Here is a 17,500-nt window from a genome sequence, read left to right as displayed (position 1 = left end):
CCTTTAAAGACAGCTAAAGCGTGTGTAGTCACGTAACTCCACTCATCTGAACAAAAAAGAAAACTGATGACGCGGGGGTTGCTGGCGATTCATATCAAGAAGCGGCTGACACAACTGAAGAAGTAACGTTCGTTGAAGTTGTTCTGTTGCGCTTGTCCCGTAAAGAAATTCAACATCTGTCGTTTGGATATTTGAGGTCATATCGCCCAGCCCTAATTTCATCTTTAATTTGGCATTGTATTTTTTTTCTAACAGTAGTTATTAGAGGTAGGTATTTTGGGTAGATAAAAGTGCACCATTACAATGCAAACAATTTACAAACTGAAAATTGGACGCATGAGTCTAACAAAACAATAGCCCTAACAGAACTACAATCAAACCTCCGCTGTTATCCTTTTAATACAGTTGTGCTTGTACCTCATTTTATTTATTGTCAACATACAATCATCAACATACCGTATTTTCACGACCATATGGCTCACTGGGTTAGAGGGCACAGTCTCAGTTCTGTTTACTATTTCTGTATTTAACGCATACACTGGGCGCACTGCACTATCAGGCACATGCTAGCTCGCATCTTGAGCAAAATAGCTCAGAAAGGCGATACTTTGATGGTCACATAAAATTCAGCAGTCCCACAGGTGCGAAAGCAGCTTTTGTGACAACTCAGCCACCCATTGATTAGACACAATTTTATTATCAGGGTGAGATCATCAATATCAGGGGAGGGATGCCACTTGTCACCCCACTCCTTACTGTCACGGTCATAGTATACAAGCAAAAAATGAAACAAATAATTACAATTAACACAAAACGTACAAATCTCTCATGCCATTCATATCCCAAAAAGAAATAAAAATAACATTAAACAAGTACTGGAAATTATTCTGGGAGTATTCCAGCCTCAGCCAATCAGATGGCTGGTTAGAGAGATGGTGTGAGTGGTTTGCTTTGGGCAGCGTGTTTTTTTTTTTTTTTTTTTTTTTGCTGAGTCTGTTGTCTAAACCTATGATGCATCTTGCTTGCAATAACATGAATGAGTAGACATGACTACGACATCATGGAGAGCTGCCCTTTTGTCCAGGTTTCTCCCACACGTACATACTGATCTGTTCTAACTGAATGTCTCAAACCATCACCAACAGTAGTGTTCTGTCAGGTTTAAAACGGCCCTGACGCCTTTTTTACACCGGGAATTATTTAAATAATGATGGCTGAATGTCCAAAGTCAATCAAGCAAAGTTTTATTTTCCAATTTGCGAGTTGGTGAGAGAGAGAGAGCCGGAGGCCGAACAGGCCTGTTCGGCCTCCCACACTCCCTTCATCTGACCCCCTTCATCTGACTCCCCTCCGGACATAAAGAGACAAAGAGGGGGGCTGTCTTCTGGAATTCTAGCAGGCAGGCAGGAAACAACCAATCACAACAGACAGTTTAAAACTTCAGCTCGAAGATTCAGAAACTTGAAACCGAATGTGTGTGTGTGTGTGTGGCTGTGCTCATGTGTGCTAAATGAGTGTCTGTGTGTATACAATTATTAGTGATACAAATAGTGTATGAAACATGATTATGAATACACAAAATTGGTGACATATCCTAACATTCCCCCCTGTTGTGAATTCAAAATCATGGCCCTACGGCTTTAGGACAGATCATCATTATGAAATCATACAACAGTGGAGAGGCGAAAAACCCTCAGTAGGGACAAAAATTCCTCTCCTCTCTTCCGACGTGGAACGAGATCTTCATCATTTGATGACCATCAGGGAATAAAACATATAAAAATACATTTCAATGTGCCTAGTGAAAAATAACAAAACTGTCTCCACGCAGAGCTTGTCCCTGGGGTGACTTGATGCAGGCCCCTTGCCTCGCTGTAGGAGGAGACAGCCGTCTTTACCTCCCGGATCTTCGTGTGTGGTGTATATGTATGCACGTGTGGGGCTTGAGCGACAAGTCCATATTCTTTTTACGTTTCAGTGTCCAGTTCGAGTTCGTCATTGTCCAGTTTGAGTTTGTCATACTCAACATCAATCAGATTGTAATGTTACTTTTGGGTAACAAACATGCAATTAATCATCATTTTTGTCAGAAAAATAATGTAACAAAAACAGTCTACACATAACAAAAATGAAAACCATAATTATCCCGATATATTGTCTTTCAAATTCTTCATAGTGGTCATAACATCAATAATTGTTTCATTTTTAAAACTTTAAATGCAATTATGTTCTTCAATCAAGGCTAAAATTTCTTTATGTACGTCATTAATTTCCAAACCATATCTAATCTTTTTATTCTGTGGCTTCAACATTCGTATCTGTGGCTGGTGGTGTGGTTCTGATGTGCGTGTGGTCCGAGATTGTGACTCAGGTGGACTCCTGTTCGAGGGATTCGCGTTGCTAGGCCTTTAGCTGGAAACCGGTGAAGTTTGTACTGCAACTGGTGGATCCAGCTGCCACGCCCCGCGACCTTTGCTGCGTCGGGGTCACCGCCATCATCTGGCGAGGGCCATCTCAGCATTCACTTCCCCCCAACGAAGTCGTTTCAACACCTTGAAGAAGAGTTGGTCTCCCACACGGACGTAATTTCTGTAAATCAGAACAACACTTGACCAGTATTGGCGTCTTTTGGATCTTTTTCGGTCAAACATATTTTTCGTTGGTGGTTCTGATGAACCTGAGAGTCTATAGGGGATAGTGTCCTTCCTTCGGCTGGCATTGTCCTCATTGCTGTGATTGAAACACAGTCTGGCCATTGTCTTTTTTTTTTTTCATTGTCTTGATAAGTCTGGCCATAACAGTTCAATTAGTGCGTTCCACAAGTCCTGCAGACTGTATGCACAGTGACGCTTTGAGTCCATTTTTTAACAACTGTCCCACTTGTTACAACATCATTCACAAAATGCATCATTTTCACTTCAAATCACTTCTTGAAATTCCAAATGTCAGGATAATTTGATTACACAACACTTTTCCCAATCGTTTTTAGCATCAGCATGTGTTGATGGAAACAACTTAATCCATTTTGAAAACATTTTAATTATAACCAAACAATATTGCAACCCAAACAACTAACACTTTGTCTAAAAAAAAGTTTTTTGTTGAAAAGTCTATATGTGGGAACAATTTCATATCATACTTCCCCCTGTTGACACACGACTATCTGCTCGTGTGCCAATCATCTTATTCCACTAATCAATGAATTAGGCAGCCAGGATGTGCCATCTGCCAATTTGCTGATCCTGTCCTCAGCAATGTTTGCACCTTTGTTCTCACATGTGCATGTTCAATTAGTGATGCCTTTTTCCCTGGCCTGAGATCAACTTGTCAAGTTGATTTACTGAGTGTGTGGGGGGGGGGTGCGTGGGTGTGGGTGTGTGTGTGTGTGTGTGTGTGCTTTCATTAAACCTCTTGTGCTTTGTTGACTCTGGGGTTATGGCTTGGCTCCAGCCTTTATTCAATCGTAATCGTGTCATTTTCTGTTCAGAGAATTTTTTTTTTATTTACAAATACTTACTTAGACGTGCTTTATGCGCAACCTTTCTTTTATCTTTTGTGATTTTTAAAGCACCCGTTCGCCCAAAATCAACAGAACACAAGAACATTTTATCTTGACTGTGAGTTCCCATTGTAACCATACAGCTCATACAAGATGGGAAACTCCAAATTTTAATTAGCTCACAACCGCCTACGCTCTTCCTGCTTATCCTAACAATTTCTCTCTTTTACAAGTTATCTGTTGGTATCACACTACTAATACTCCCATCGCATAAAAGTCAGCGTGATTTCTTCCTATAACCTTGGTTCTCAGACACTTTCTTATCAGTCTGGAATGTGCACCTGGTCTTCATGTCTTTACACGTCTTAACTCCTCCAGTCGGGAGGAAAAAATGTCAAAAAGTCAAGTCCTGGGTTTGGTGAAAATTTGGATGGCTCCACAGTCGTGTGGCGCCTTCTAAATGGTGCGTGGAAAAAGAATGACGCTGGGCTTAAATGTATCGCACCTTATTAATGTAATGTTACAATTAAATCGCCGTGCAATGTGAATGTCGTGTGATGGAATGTCATTTTTTCATTCCTTAAAGCAGCAGTGAAAGCTCTTGATCACACTCTTAAGTGGTTCTCTGCCACGAAATCCAAATTGTTGTGACTAATATGCAAATGGATTCACTTTCCTGTGTTTCTGCAGCAACACAAGTCCATGAAGCCATTTTTTGCAGTCACTGTTTGCCCAAATGGCTTATAATAATAATTTGGTAGTGCATTAAGATGCTTTGTAAATCCAATCTTGCAGTGTATCTCCACAAGTTCCAACATACACAACCCATTTTATGGCCATGATACTGTTGTTTTAAACTCACCCCAAGCCTGTTGGGCTCTTTCTCTGCCGCATAAATTACAGCCCTGAGAGACTTTGGGCTCCAACTTTATCTATGAAAGGTCAGGGACTTAATGGAGGTCATGAAAGTCCCAAGGAAAGTGTTTACACAAAAGTGGTCTGGCAAAGTTTTATTACTATTTTTCTTCCCGCTTATCACTGACAATGCGACCTTTTAAAGTTTTGACTTTTGGTTAAATTCGCCCTTGCTTATTGATTCTGATATTAAAGTCCAATTGTCAGTGTATCACGGCTTAATAAGCAAAACGCATGTTGATGTAGAAGTCCTTCTACACACACTTTTTATGTTAGTTTTTTTTCCTTTCGCCATGTGATCCTCTGTTGCTTCTCTCTTCGTCCTGAAAAGTTATTGTTTATCACAAGACTCTCTGCTTCCTTCTTTTTTTCAAATGTTTTCTCTTTTTCTTCCTTCTGCTCAACACGTTCAAGCTTTTTGTGCATAATTTAGAATCTTCTTTTCCATTTTACAAGTTGGCCAATTTAAATTAGGTTGTTTTATTTGAAAAGCCTGTAATTCTCTTTTTCCCTTTTCACATAATCACAAATTTCTTATCACAGAATGAACATGTTAATTCTATTTTATTTTTTATTTTTTTTTCTCTAATCTTGACTCATTTCACTTTGACCAATTCTACCTTAAAGTGGACAAGTACACATTAATGTTATCTGTAATTTCTAATTTCTTCTCTGCTTTAATGAAAATTATAGCCCTGGCCAAATTTTTCCTGTATCATTTATATTTCTGCATTTCATTGCATCTCTGGCCTACTTTAATATAAACATGATCAACTGGAATATGAAATCTAAAATATTTATTTCTTCAATTCACCAAAAAGCAAAATCTAATTTCTATCCTCCTTCTCTCATTCAAATGACAGTCTTTAATCACTAAACTCTCTCTCTTCCTCCTCCTCACAGGGGCCTCTCCACAGTCTGCTCCTAATTTCCAAATTCACTGTAGTTTTTCCACAACCACTCAAACCTACCAATGTCTCGAATCAAAATTTAAAAAATCAGGAAACACCTATGTTTTTGCAAAAATTCCTCATGTTCACTTTCAAAAGCTTCATCCAATTGTTAAAATTTCATAACACCTACTTCTCCCTTTCTGAAGGAGACGCAAGTATACAATTAAGTAAAAACCATCATCAAAATGATATATCTTGTCTATTGAATCATGTAAATATAAATTATCTCATCACTAAACTTTTTCTGTAAATTAATCACATCCCCACAACTTGGGCTCTCATTATTCTGTCAAAATAAAACTAATTTCAATTCATGCAACCAACTCAGTGGCCTTCTGGGTCCCTCAACCACACAGGTTCTAATTCTGTTACTCTGTTCCATTTTTCCACTTGCACATCTAACTATGGCCCCTTTCTCACTTGCCCTATCATTTGAAATTGATTTATTATAAGCAATCCTATCTGCACCAATGTCACATAAAAAGGGTAATTGGTGTCCCATTACCAATACGGTTATTTCAGCTCAATCATTTAATCAAAAGCCAATATCTTTTGTAAATTTAGGAGAACCTCTTCATTTAAAAACTTAGTCATGCTGAAGGCTGCTTCTTCTCAAGGCAATTTCTTGCTATCTGGCCTTCTTTTAGTGTGGTCTTCCTGTGTGGTTGACGGCAGTTTCTGGCAAAGTGTCCTGATCTGCCACAACTGTAACAAATATCATCTCCGGTGGGAAGGCGTCCTTGTCTCAGCCTCTTCCACCTTGATAAAAGACTTTCTGACCTTTATTCTGATAAAAAGTGTCTATAGACCTCTGTTTCTTTTTATTTTCTATCTTCTCAGCATGGAGGGCGTGATTTACATACTCCTCCAGGGTACCTGTTGGCAGGCAAATGTTATGTTTATTTACCCACTTATGAATTTCCTCTCTTGATCCTGCATGTAAAGCATTCTTCAACTGCTGTTGAAATGCCCCATCCACATCACCATCTTCCTGCAGCCCGCTGTGGTTTTGAAACACAGCTGTCATTCTCACTTTGTATTGCCTAAATGTCTCATCTTTTCTGTTTCTTGTCACCCTCTTCTCTTTTTAAGGCTACCCTCATCCAATATTCTGTTTCCTCAAAGCCATTTGTCTTCATCTTTTTGGGGTCTTTCTTTGTCTTTGCTATGAATTGATTTCTGCAATGCGGCTATTTTTCGTGTTTTTAACTGACCATTAAAGCCATGTTCAGCTATCCATTTGTCTAAATACTGAATTTTATCAGGAACCTGTTTTTTTTTATGAACTTCCTTATCTTCACTCATCTTTTTAAACCATCCTAGGCATCTGGGTTCAATTTTTTTATTTTTCAGAAAACGCACATCAGGCTATTTCTCTCTTTTCTTTTAAGCCTATCCCGTTGTATAAGTTATTTTATTTAATTTCAAATTTAAATGAATTTATCTCCTCAAATCATCTTCTTTATTAACTTCTTTTGTGAATTTGGGAATTATTTTTCTCAATAAGATCTCGTCACTCATAAGTAGCCTTTTGTTGGTTACTAATCCTTGATTCCATTTTATCTCTACTTCATCAATCCTTTTAGCATAATTCCAGCCACTTTTATCACTCTCCCTGATATTTAGACACACAGACAGACACACAGACATATACACGGGCCCACAAAACGACACACACAGTTCTCACTGAACAACTACAAACAACAATAACATGTTAGTATAACAGCAACACAATCCATCTTTATCTTTTGCCCATAATAAGTCCTTTAATTCAACTAATATCTCTCATAATTATGTATGTGCAGCCCTATAGGGCCAATGCAGCCTCTGCCACAAATGCACACTGCCACTTATACACGCAGCACATTGAGGTGAGCGCTTTTTTGGTTTATCTATCTTTTATTGGGGGTTTTTGTCTTATCGATGCAGTTCTGTCTGATCTAGTTCTCATTCTATGTGGCGTTACCTGATAATGTGGGTGGTGGGGGGTAATTCAGGATGCAGGGGGCAGTTGCAACCCCCCCCCCCTTTCTTTACCTTCTTCAACAACACTCTCTGTCATCCTCAAATACTATTCCTGTTTATAACCCTTATTGCATTATACGGGATAAAATACCAAATGGTATTTGTAATCCCCAATCACACCATTCACTCACTTTGCATACAGCAAAATGATCATTCCACATCTGGTGTTGTGTGTGCGGGTTTCTTTTTTTTTTTTTTTTTCTTTCTCTTCAGCTTCTCTGCAAATTCTTCTCTCACTACCCTGAAACCTGATCCTTCAGGCTTGGCCCAGCCAGACCTCTTCTTTTGCTGTTGTCTGGTCAGCTACTTCTCCAAACCCACACACACACACGCACGCTCTTTCTCACTGACTCAACCCTTGTTCCTTTGTTCACACACACACAGCTGCACAGCCCCCAAAACACTTCAAATAAAAACCACCGAAAATAATGCCTTATTATTCCCTGAATTTCAATGTGAAATTGTGAGTAAGACCTTCTCCTGATTGCCACTCTTTTCCATTGTCGACACCGGAGGGAACCTTTTAATTTTCGCGGAAACTTTGTCTCCCTTCTCTCGGCGGATCAATCTCTAAAATTTGCTCAGTTTATGGCCAAATTCGCTACCATCGACGCCGAGGAACAAATCAATTTGTTCACCGTGCTATCCGTGTCTAAAATTTGCTCAGTTTCAACGAGTTATGGTCAATTCGCTACCGATGAGTTATGGCCTAATTCGCTACCGATTATTTTTACATAACTCCTTGGACTAGCACGATGCAGTTTTTGTTACCGTACTGACTAAACGGTCGAGGCCGGGCCTCTGCGCGCGCTGTCTTACCCACATAAATCACCCCTTACGAATTGTGTTAATATTTTAAATTTTAAAATGGTGGCACAAAATAATTTGAAAAACAATACCTGATTTCCTCTGGATCAGCCTTGTCCTATCGGCAACCGGCATCCGGGCGGTGCGCCGTCGCAGGAACTTGGAGGCCTCGCTTTCTCAATGTTGAAGCGCTGACGTCAGATTCGATGGCGTCCAAAAGATCCAACGACGACGCCCGTCCGAGTGCGGCTGCCCGCATTCTCCACCAAATAAATGTCAGGTTTAAAACGGCCCTGACGCCTTTTTTACACCGGGAATTATTTAAATAATGATGGCTGAATGTCCAAAGTCAATCAAGCAAAGTTTTATTTTCCAATTTGCGAGTTGGTGAGAGAGAGAGAGCCGGAGGCCGAACAGGCCTGTTCGGCCTCCCACACTCCCTTCATCTGACCCCCTTCATCTGACTCCCCTCCGGACATAAAGAGACAAAGAGGGGGGCTGTCTTCTGGAATTCTAGCAGGCAGGCAGGAAACAACCAATCACAACAGACAGTTTAAAACTTCAGCTCGAAGATTCAGAAACTTGAAACCGAATGTGTGTGTGTGTGTGTGGCTGTGCTCATGTGTGCTAAATGAGTGTCTGTGTGTATACAATTATTAGTGATACAAATAGTGTATGAAACATGATTATGAATACACAAAATTGGTGACATATCCTAACATGTTCACACAATTTATTTGTCACCGTCAACTCTGCGTCGCATTGTAGTCTCAGACCTGCCTGCCTACCTGCAGGTGGTGCTCATATGAACTGTGAAAAGCTCTGAGGTAGTCAGGCACGTAGCTCAAGAGAATAGAAGGCGTACAGATCTTGGATCTTAGTCTTTACACAGGGCGCTCTGCATTTCAGGGCGCCTCGTATGTTTTGGAGAATATTTGGGACTTTAAAGTGCACCTTACGGCTGTCAAAATACAGTACATCTCTTTTGCAAGGCAGATTTTTTTATGGGGGGAGGAAGATAAACTGATCAACATGTTCATGACTGAACATGAACATGACTGAATTTGCTGGAAACAGTATCTCGTGCAGTGCTGAACACCCTTTCAGATGCCACACTGGTGGCTGATATACAGAGCTAGTATTTAGCAAGAAATTACATCAATGGCAGCTCCTGCTGTCGTGCTACCGACACACTTGTGTCGCTCACGTTTATGAACGGATATCTGCTTGTTTCAGTTTTTGGCCCTAACCCTAATTTGAAGGTGCTGAGCTTCATCCCAATGATTTCACACTCGGGTGCGAGCTGCTCCAGTAAGAGTTGGAGATCATGGTGTAAAGAAGCCAACAGTACCACATCATCTACGAAAAGCTGAGCTGCAATACTGAGGCCACCAAACCGGATCCTCTCATTGCCTTGACTGCGCCTAGAAATTATATAAAAAAATATGAACAGAATCGTTCACAAAGGGCAGTCTTGGCAGAGTCCAACCCTCACTGAAAACTAATTTGATTTCCTGCCGGCAATGCACACCAAACGCTGACATCCGTGGTACAGGGACAGAACTGCCAGTATCTGTAGGCACGTTATCCCGTACTCCCGAAGCACACTCCACAGAACTCCCCAAGGGACACAGACGAACATCTTCTCCAAACCCACAAAACAAATGTAGACTGGTTGGGCAAACTCCCATGCACCTGTTGAGAGTGTAGAGTTGGTCCACTGTTCCAGAGCCAGGACAAAAACAACGCTGCTCATCCTGAATCTGAGATTCAACATCCTGACGGACCCTCCTCTCCTGTACCCCTGAGTAGATCTTGCCAGGGAGGCTGAGGAGTGTAATTCCTCTGTAGTTGGAACACAGCCTCCGGTCCTCCTTCTTAAAGAGGCGGACCACCACCCCGGTCTGCCAATCCAGACGCAGTGTCCCCGATGTCCATGCAATGTGAGCTGTGTCAAACATGACAGCCCCACAACATCCAGAGCCTTTCGGAACTCCGGGCCCATCTCATCCACCCCTGGGCCTTGCCACAGAGGAGCTTGTTAATCACATTGGTTACTTCAACGCCAGAGATAGGTGAGTCAACCTTGGAGTCTTCAGGCTCTGCTTCCTCAATGGGAGGCGCGTCGGTGGTATTGATGAGGTCTTTGAACTATTCTCCCCACCAACTCACAACCTCCTGAGTCAAGGTCAGGAGCACCCCATCTCCACTATAAACAGTGTTAATGGTACACTGCTTCCCTCTCCTCAGATGCCGGATGGTGGACCAGAATTTCATCGAACCCTTCCGGAAATTGTTTTCCATGGCCTCATCAAACTCCTCCAACGTCCGAGTTTTTGCTTCTTCAACAGCCAAATCTGCATTCCGTCTGGCCAGCCGGTACCTGTCAAATCCCTCTGGAGTCCCACCGGCCAAAAAGGCCTAATAGGACTCTTTCTTCACCTTGACAGTATCCCTTACCACTGGTGTCCGCCAGTGGGTTCGGGGATTGCTGCCACGAAAGGCACCGACCACCTCACGGACATAGCTGCGATTGGCTGCCTCAACATCAGAGGCACGAAAAACAGTCCACTCGGACTCGATGTCTCCTGCCTCCGATGGGGTGTGGGCAAAGTTCTGCTTGAAGTGGGAGTTGAAACTGTTTCTGACAGGGGATCCGGCCTGATGTTCCCAGCAAACCCCCACAATTCATTTGGGTCTTCCGGGACAGACCCGCATCTTCCCCTACCATCGGAGCCAACACACCACCAGGTGGTGATCATTTGACAGCCCTATCCCTCTCTCACCCTAGTGTCCAAAACATGCGACCGATGATCCTCGATCATCGAACTGCTGTCCTGGTGCCAAGTGCACATGTGGACACACTTATGTTTGAACATGATGTTTATTATGGATAATCCATGACTATGACAGAAGACCATGACAGAAGACCAGCAACAGATCACCACTCTGGTCAGTGACACCCTTCCAGGTCTCACTGTCATTTGCTATATGAGCATTGAAGTCCTCCAGCAGAACGAGGGAGTGTCCAGGGGGAGCGCTCTCCAGCACAACCTTCTAGGACTCCAAAAAGTGTTGGTACACTGAGCTGCTGTTTGTTGCATAAGCACAAACAGTCAGGACCCGACCCGCCCACCTCAAGGTGGTGAGAGGCTACCCTCTTGTCCACTGGGGTAAACCCCAATGTACAGGTGCCAAGCTGGGAAGCAAAAAGTATCCCCACGCCTGTTCCCCGTCGCTCACCATGTGCAACTCCAGAATTGGACTGGTACAAGAGCCCAAGGTGTGCGTGAAGGTGAGCCTATGTCTTAGTCGGAACTTCTCTGCCTCACACACCAGCTAGGGCTCCTTCCCTGGCTAATAGGAGACATTCCATGTCCCAAGAGCTAATTTCCGTAGCTGATCAGAGTGCCAAAGCACCTGCCCCATGGGTGCAGGCTTGGCCATCAGGCACTCGCCAACGAGCCCCACCTCCAGGCATGGTTCCAGAAAGGGGCCCCATTGACCCGCGTCGGGGCCAGGGAAAACGAGGTCCAAATATTGTCGTCATCATAAGGGTTAATGTGAGCCATATTTTGTTCTGGACCCCACAATGATAAGGTGACGGTTCAGTTTGAATTACATTATATTTTTATTATTAATTATTCATTTTGTATAATAAACAAGTAAATTGTATAGTCACTTGTTTAGCCTTGTGAAGCTTATTTTTTTCTAAATTTTATTAAAATTCAAAACTGGTGAAAAGAATTTAAATCACTCACTCAAAATGACGTATATCCAAGTATTCACGTGCAAAATACATTTTAATAAACATTCACATGGAAAAACAAGTGTCCATTTTTTTCTGTAGTTTTAAAATGTACTGACATGGGCACAAATCTTTTCAGCCGGGGTCTCCAATCCTGTTCTTCCAGTTTTGCTGCGTATCTGTTTTCCATCTCTCCATGCCGCAACAATGATTCAGTTGATCAGATAATTAGCAAGGTTTGCAGAAGTTGGATTACAAACCTGACTGTTGTCATCTGGTATGTTGCAGCAGGGAAAGATAAAAAAAACAGGCAGGCCAGCGGACCTCAAGGAACAGGAGTGAAGACCCCTGAACTACAGTAATAGCTGTTCTTATGACTAGCAAGTCAATACAATTGCAAATTGCTATCTCCCCCCACTGTACTTGAAATAAGATTGCTGCTCTTTTTTGCATGTAATGCTGACACACATGCACATTAAATAAAAGCAGCACATCCTTGATGTTTTAGTTTGACTTCCTGAAGGCTGCAGAGACTACGGACAGGCCAAATGTGGCCCATTGGCCCTACTTTACCAATGTCAAGCTTAGCTTGCTTGCTGGCAGAGAACAAAGGGAAGTTACGAAAATACATCGAGTCCAACATTGAACATTTTCAAATAAAAAGATTGACCAAAAATGTCAACCAATGGAGGCTACTTTCAAGAAGCCTCAAGTTGTATTGCAGAGAGCAGCACAGCCACTGAACAATGTTTTTTGTAGGACCAGCGAGTGGTTACAGCCTGCAAGCAGAAGCCTGATCTCTGTAGCGGGTCCACCCTTTGGACCCAAATCGGTATGATTCGCTTTCTGCTCCTCAGTGTTGTTTTTGGCAGGCATTTTCGATTTAGTCTTAGTCATTTGGGTGAAAATGCTTCTTAATTTTCATCAGATTTAGTCATTCCTCTTCGTGATAGTTTTAGTCGATGAAAACTCAAAAAGGTTTTAGTCGGTTTTAGTCGACAAAAACTCCAAAAGGTTTTAGTCGTTTTTAGTCGACGGATACGCAAAAAAATAAGTTATAGTCTAGTTTTCGTGAATTTATTAGACCAAAACTCAAAAACATTTTAGTCTGTTTTAGTTAAAAATTGGCATACAAGGTTTCCACCCAATTGTAAAGACTTTCTGATGGACTATTAAGGATTATGCATTACAAACAGATAACGTAACAATATAATCAATGCTCATTGCTCCAAAATAAGCCTAGAACAAAAATGTTTTTATTTGGCAAATGTTGTGGCATTATTTCACTTAAAGCAACATAAAATAAAACGTTTTAACAAAATAGACTTGTATTAAACCTGTTCTATAATACAGTAGCACAAGTACAAACTTGCACCAGCTTGCCGTTATCAGAGCAAAGTACCCTTGCAAGTGTCACTGTCGCCGGGGTCCGTCAAAGGAACGCGTGTCAGTGTGCGCGACCCGAGACGAATGACCGCAGACGTGTTCGTGCGACACCAGTATGTGAGACGGTGCGTGCGTGGCGCATTCGCCCTGTGCGGTCCCGATGGTGGGCGTGCCCAAACGAAAGATAGGTTGCACTTAATTGCAATGTTTTGAAAGACAAGATTACATGTATGATAGCAGGCGTGGGCAAACTACGGCCCGGGTGGCCCATTGAACATTTTAATCCGGCCCGCCAAACTTGAAAAAAATTAAATGAATAAACCTTCTTAATGTTTTATTTTCTAAATACTCAGTGGTGTCAAAACACAAATATTTCATTTTCATGCTTTTGTTCATTTTCATTTAAAATTAAATGTATTTATTTTCTCTGATGAGGTGAGGTTACCAAAACACTCCATCCAACTGCTCCTGGTCCGGCCCCTCTGTCAAATTTTAGAACCCAATTTGGCCCACCATTCAAAAAGTTTGCCCACGCCTGTACGATAGGAAGGGATGTCATAAATTTCGAGCGTCTGACGTACCACACGCTAACAATTTCGTCCCGTCACGTCTCGTCAATGAAAATTTCATGTACGTCACGTCATGTTTTCGGCATCAAATAACCTCGTTTAGTTCGTCATCGTCTCGTTATTGTCATGAAAAAAAGGGGCGTTAACAAAATATTTTCGTCATCGTTGACAAAAACAACACTACTGCTGCTTCTATCCTACGGGTGGTTTACCTTGTCTCTCCGGCTAAAGCCACATCATTGCTGCGGGGCTCCTGTAGCAGCCCCCTCGTCTGCACTCACCCTTTTAGCCCACACACCCTGTACTGGCCTCCTTTTATTTCTCATTCCTAGCCTTTCTGCACACACCTATGGTTCCACACATTTCTCCGACTGACTGCATCAGCTGCTTTCACCTGGTAGCAAAAATAATCATTGAACTGGAAGGAAGAATCGTTAAACTTGATCAAATCCAGGAAGCCAAAAGACAAATTGACACTATCATATACCCAGCTCACTCCGACAACACTAATCACCACATTACTTCAACTTGCCCTCTTGCTGCTGCTGCTGCCCCTGCTAATGGTCTTACTATTCCTACTCCTGCTATTCCTGCTCCGGTTAATGTCAAGGATGACTCGTCAGCTCCACTACATTCCGCTGCGAACCTTGGTCTTTTGTCTGCTCTCACAGAATGAGAGGAAATTGCTGGTCACATCCTCATTGCAACATCCAGCTGGAAAATAAATACTGTATCCTGGACATGCGCAGCTACACTCCTGCCTACAGACTCCCAGCCCCTGCTTACCTCTCCCCCACATGAGCACAGCAACCCCCGGGCACCTCTGCTCCCTCCTCTGGTCATGCCTCAGCCCTCTTCTCGCCCCATTTCACACCGGCACCACGCAGAGTCCCTGATCCCCTCTCCGTGCGCCCCTCATCACCAAGCACAAAGTCTTCTCCATCATCCACTGCATCTACAGCCTCGACCGAGCCCGTGCCACTCCCAACACCACCTCGTCCCGTTTTCGCACGACTACTCTGATAGTCAGGGATTCCATAATTAGGAATATCCGTTTCTCCAATGCAGCCACGCACTGTTTTCCTGGTGCCACTGTCGCCGACTTTCTGGACAAATGGCCATGCCTGCTGTAGGCACTACGTGCCTCCATCGAGAGAGTTGTAGTACACGTGGGAACGAATGACAATGCCCTCCAACAGTCTGAGCTCACCAAGGCCGATTTCAAACACCTTTTATATTTTTAGGATAGCTCCTGCAATGCAGTTTTCATCAGTGGTTCCCATCCAAGACTTGGTCACGTCTCAGCTCGTTTTAGCAGAATCCTCAGTCTTCACTCCGAGCTCCAGTCCACCCACAACGTTACGTTTCTCGAATATTTGAACTTGTTTTGGGAACGTCTCCTTTATTAAAACAGATGATCTCTACAAATTAGTCAGCCGCATGCTTGTGGCTAATTTACAGTACAGTCAACTCTTATCCACACGACTGTTTACGTTACGCATACACTCCCACACACGCACACAAACATGCACACACACAAGCACACGCCCACGCACACACACACACATACACACCCCCAAACACGCACCCCCACACACACACACGCACGTACACTTCTTTTTCTATTCTGCCACCTCTTGACCCCATTCCCGGTAAAAGTTAATTTACTACTATCACTCACTCAACTCCATCCCATAATTCTGGTCGTAGTACCGCTCACTTAACAGCTTCAATAAACAGCATGTAAACCCAGCCAACCTCCGAATACTTCTTCCCCACCCACCATAATTTCCAGCATGAAACTCGACCTGTCCAATACAAGCTCTCTAAACAACGAAAGTCTCATCCTCCACGACTTCATCTTGAACAATGTCCTGGATTTTCTCTGTCTCACCAAAACATTTACAGCAGCTGCAGAAGTAGTCAACAACATACTTATTGGTCTTGACAAAAGGCAACATTGTGCTTCGCTCATTACTGATCTGCCAAAAGCTTTTGACACTGTGGATCATACTATTTTACTGCATCAGCTTTGTTGTTTTGGATTCTCTCAAACTCTACTTTTCTGGTTCAGAAATTACTTAAATCATAGGACTCTGAATTTGAATGTCCACAGAGGGGTGCCACAGGGGTCAATATTAAGGATCCCTTCTTTTCATTTTGTATTTTAATGAACTAGGACAAAATCTCACAGATGCTAATGTTCATCTCTATGCTGCTGTCACAATTATCTTTTGCTTGAATCTACCCCTTCAAAAGGGCTTGAATCTCAGCAGAGATCTTTGATGTAGTACAGCTTACACTTCTGCAGCTGAAATTTGTCCTAAATGCTGACAAGACCAAATTATTGTTGTTTTTGAATACCAAGAAGGTTCCTGGAGATCTTGCGATGCTTCAATAGAGCTGGTACATGAGTAGAAGTACCTTGGGGTTTTACTTGATATTTTTTTTAACATTCAAGCCCCACATTGAAAATCTTGAGAAAACAAAACGTGTAATTGGGGTTCCTTTTCTGAAACAAGCTTTGATTGTATTTCTAAGTAAAAAAAAAAAACACCTTGTGACTGCAACATTTTTAACCAACCAGTTACTGACCCATTTCTCCCTGATTACCCCCTCTGAACTTGGCACATTCCTCTGTTGTAAAGACGCCCAAGTGCACCCTTTACTCAATTCCTTCCACATGCGTCATAGCCTGTCACCTCGCTCTCATTCTTGGTAATTTACCCTGTCCACTAACTCTGTCCCCCGTACCCTCAAACTCGCCTGTGTTAGACCTGTCCTTAAAAATTCATCACTGCTCTCACTCACTCCACCACCCAATAGACATAAATAACTGGATGCAGACCAACTTCCTCAAACTCAATACCAACAAGTCCGAAATCCTCATCATGGGCCCAAAATCACTGCACATCTCCCCTCCTGACTCCTCACTTTCTATTGACGGCTCCACCATTCCCGCATCTACCCATATCCGTAAACTTGACATCATCTTTAATCAGTCCCTCTAATTCAAAACCCACATAAACCACATCACTAAAGCTGCTTTCTTTCACCTTTCTGTTTGCCCGTATTTGCCCCTCTCTCTCCCTCTCACCTGCTGAAACACTTATTCATGCCTTTATCGCCTCACGACTCGACTACTTCAATAGCCTCCCTTATGGCTTTCCCACCAATACCCTCAACAAACAATACATCCAAAATTCTGCTGCCTGTCTCCTCGCCCACTCCCGCTCCAGAGACCACATCACCTCAGTCCTCCAACACCCACACTGGCTCCCCATCCAACAACGGATCCATTTCAAAATTCTTCTCATTACCTTCAAGTCCCTCACTGACCTCCTTCACCACCACAACCCACCTACAATCTTAGATCTCCCTTTGCTATCCTCCTCACCCATCCATCAGAACCAAGCACCGGACCTCGGTGCCTAGGGCATTCTCTATCGCCACCTCAACCCTCTGAAACGCTCTTCCTTAACACCTCAGACACACTGACACACTCCCGTTTTAAAATGGCATTAAACACACACCTGTTCAGATCTGCTTTTCACCTGTAGATACAATCATTGCTTTATCAAACTCTTAAACACTATCG

At 42.7% G+C, this 17,500-nt stretch overlaps 1 protein-coding gene across 1 annotated transcript in view; it reads left to right on the top strand.

The window, feature by feature from the left end:
* Nucleotides 1-17,500, top strand: part of ect2 (epithelial cell transforming 2) — a 299,642-nt gene that overhangs the window by 189,160 nt on the left and 92,982 nt on the right.

Source organism: Idiotropiscis lumnitzeri, chromosome 13, assembly GCF_059441095.1.
Source record: "Idiotropiscis lumnitzeri isolate Australia: NSW breed Sydney's pygmy pipehorse chromosome 13, RoL_Ilum_1.0, whole genome shotgun sequence".
Taxonomy (NCBI): Eukaryota; Metazoa; Chordata; class Actinopteri; order Syngnathiformes; family Syngnathidae; genus Idiotropiscis; species Idiotropiscis lumnitzeri.
The sequence above is the reverse complement of the archived record's forward strand: the minus strand, read 5'-3'. Positions and strand labels throughout refer to the sequence as shown.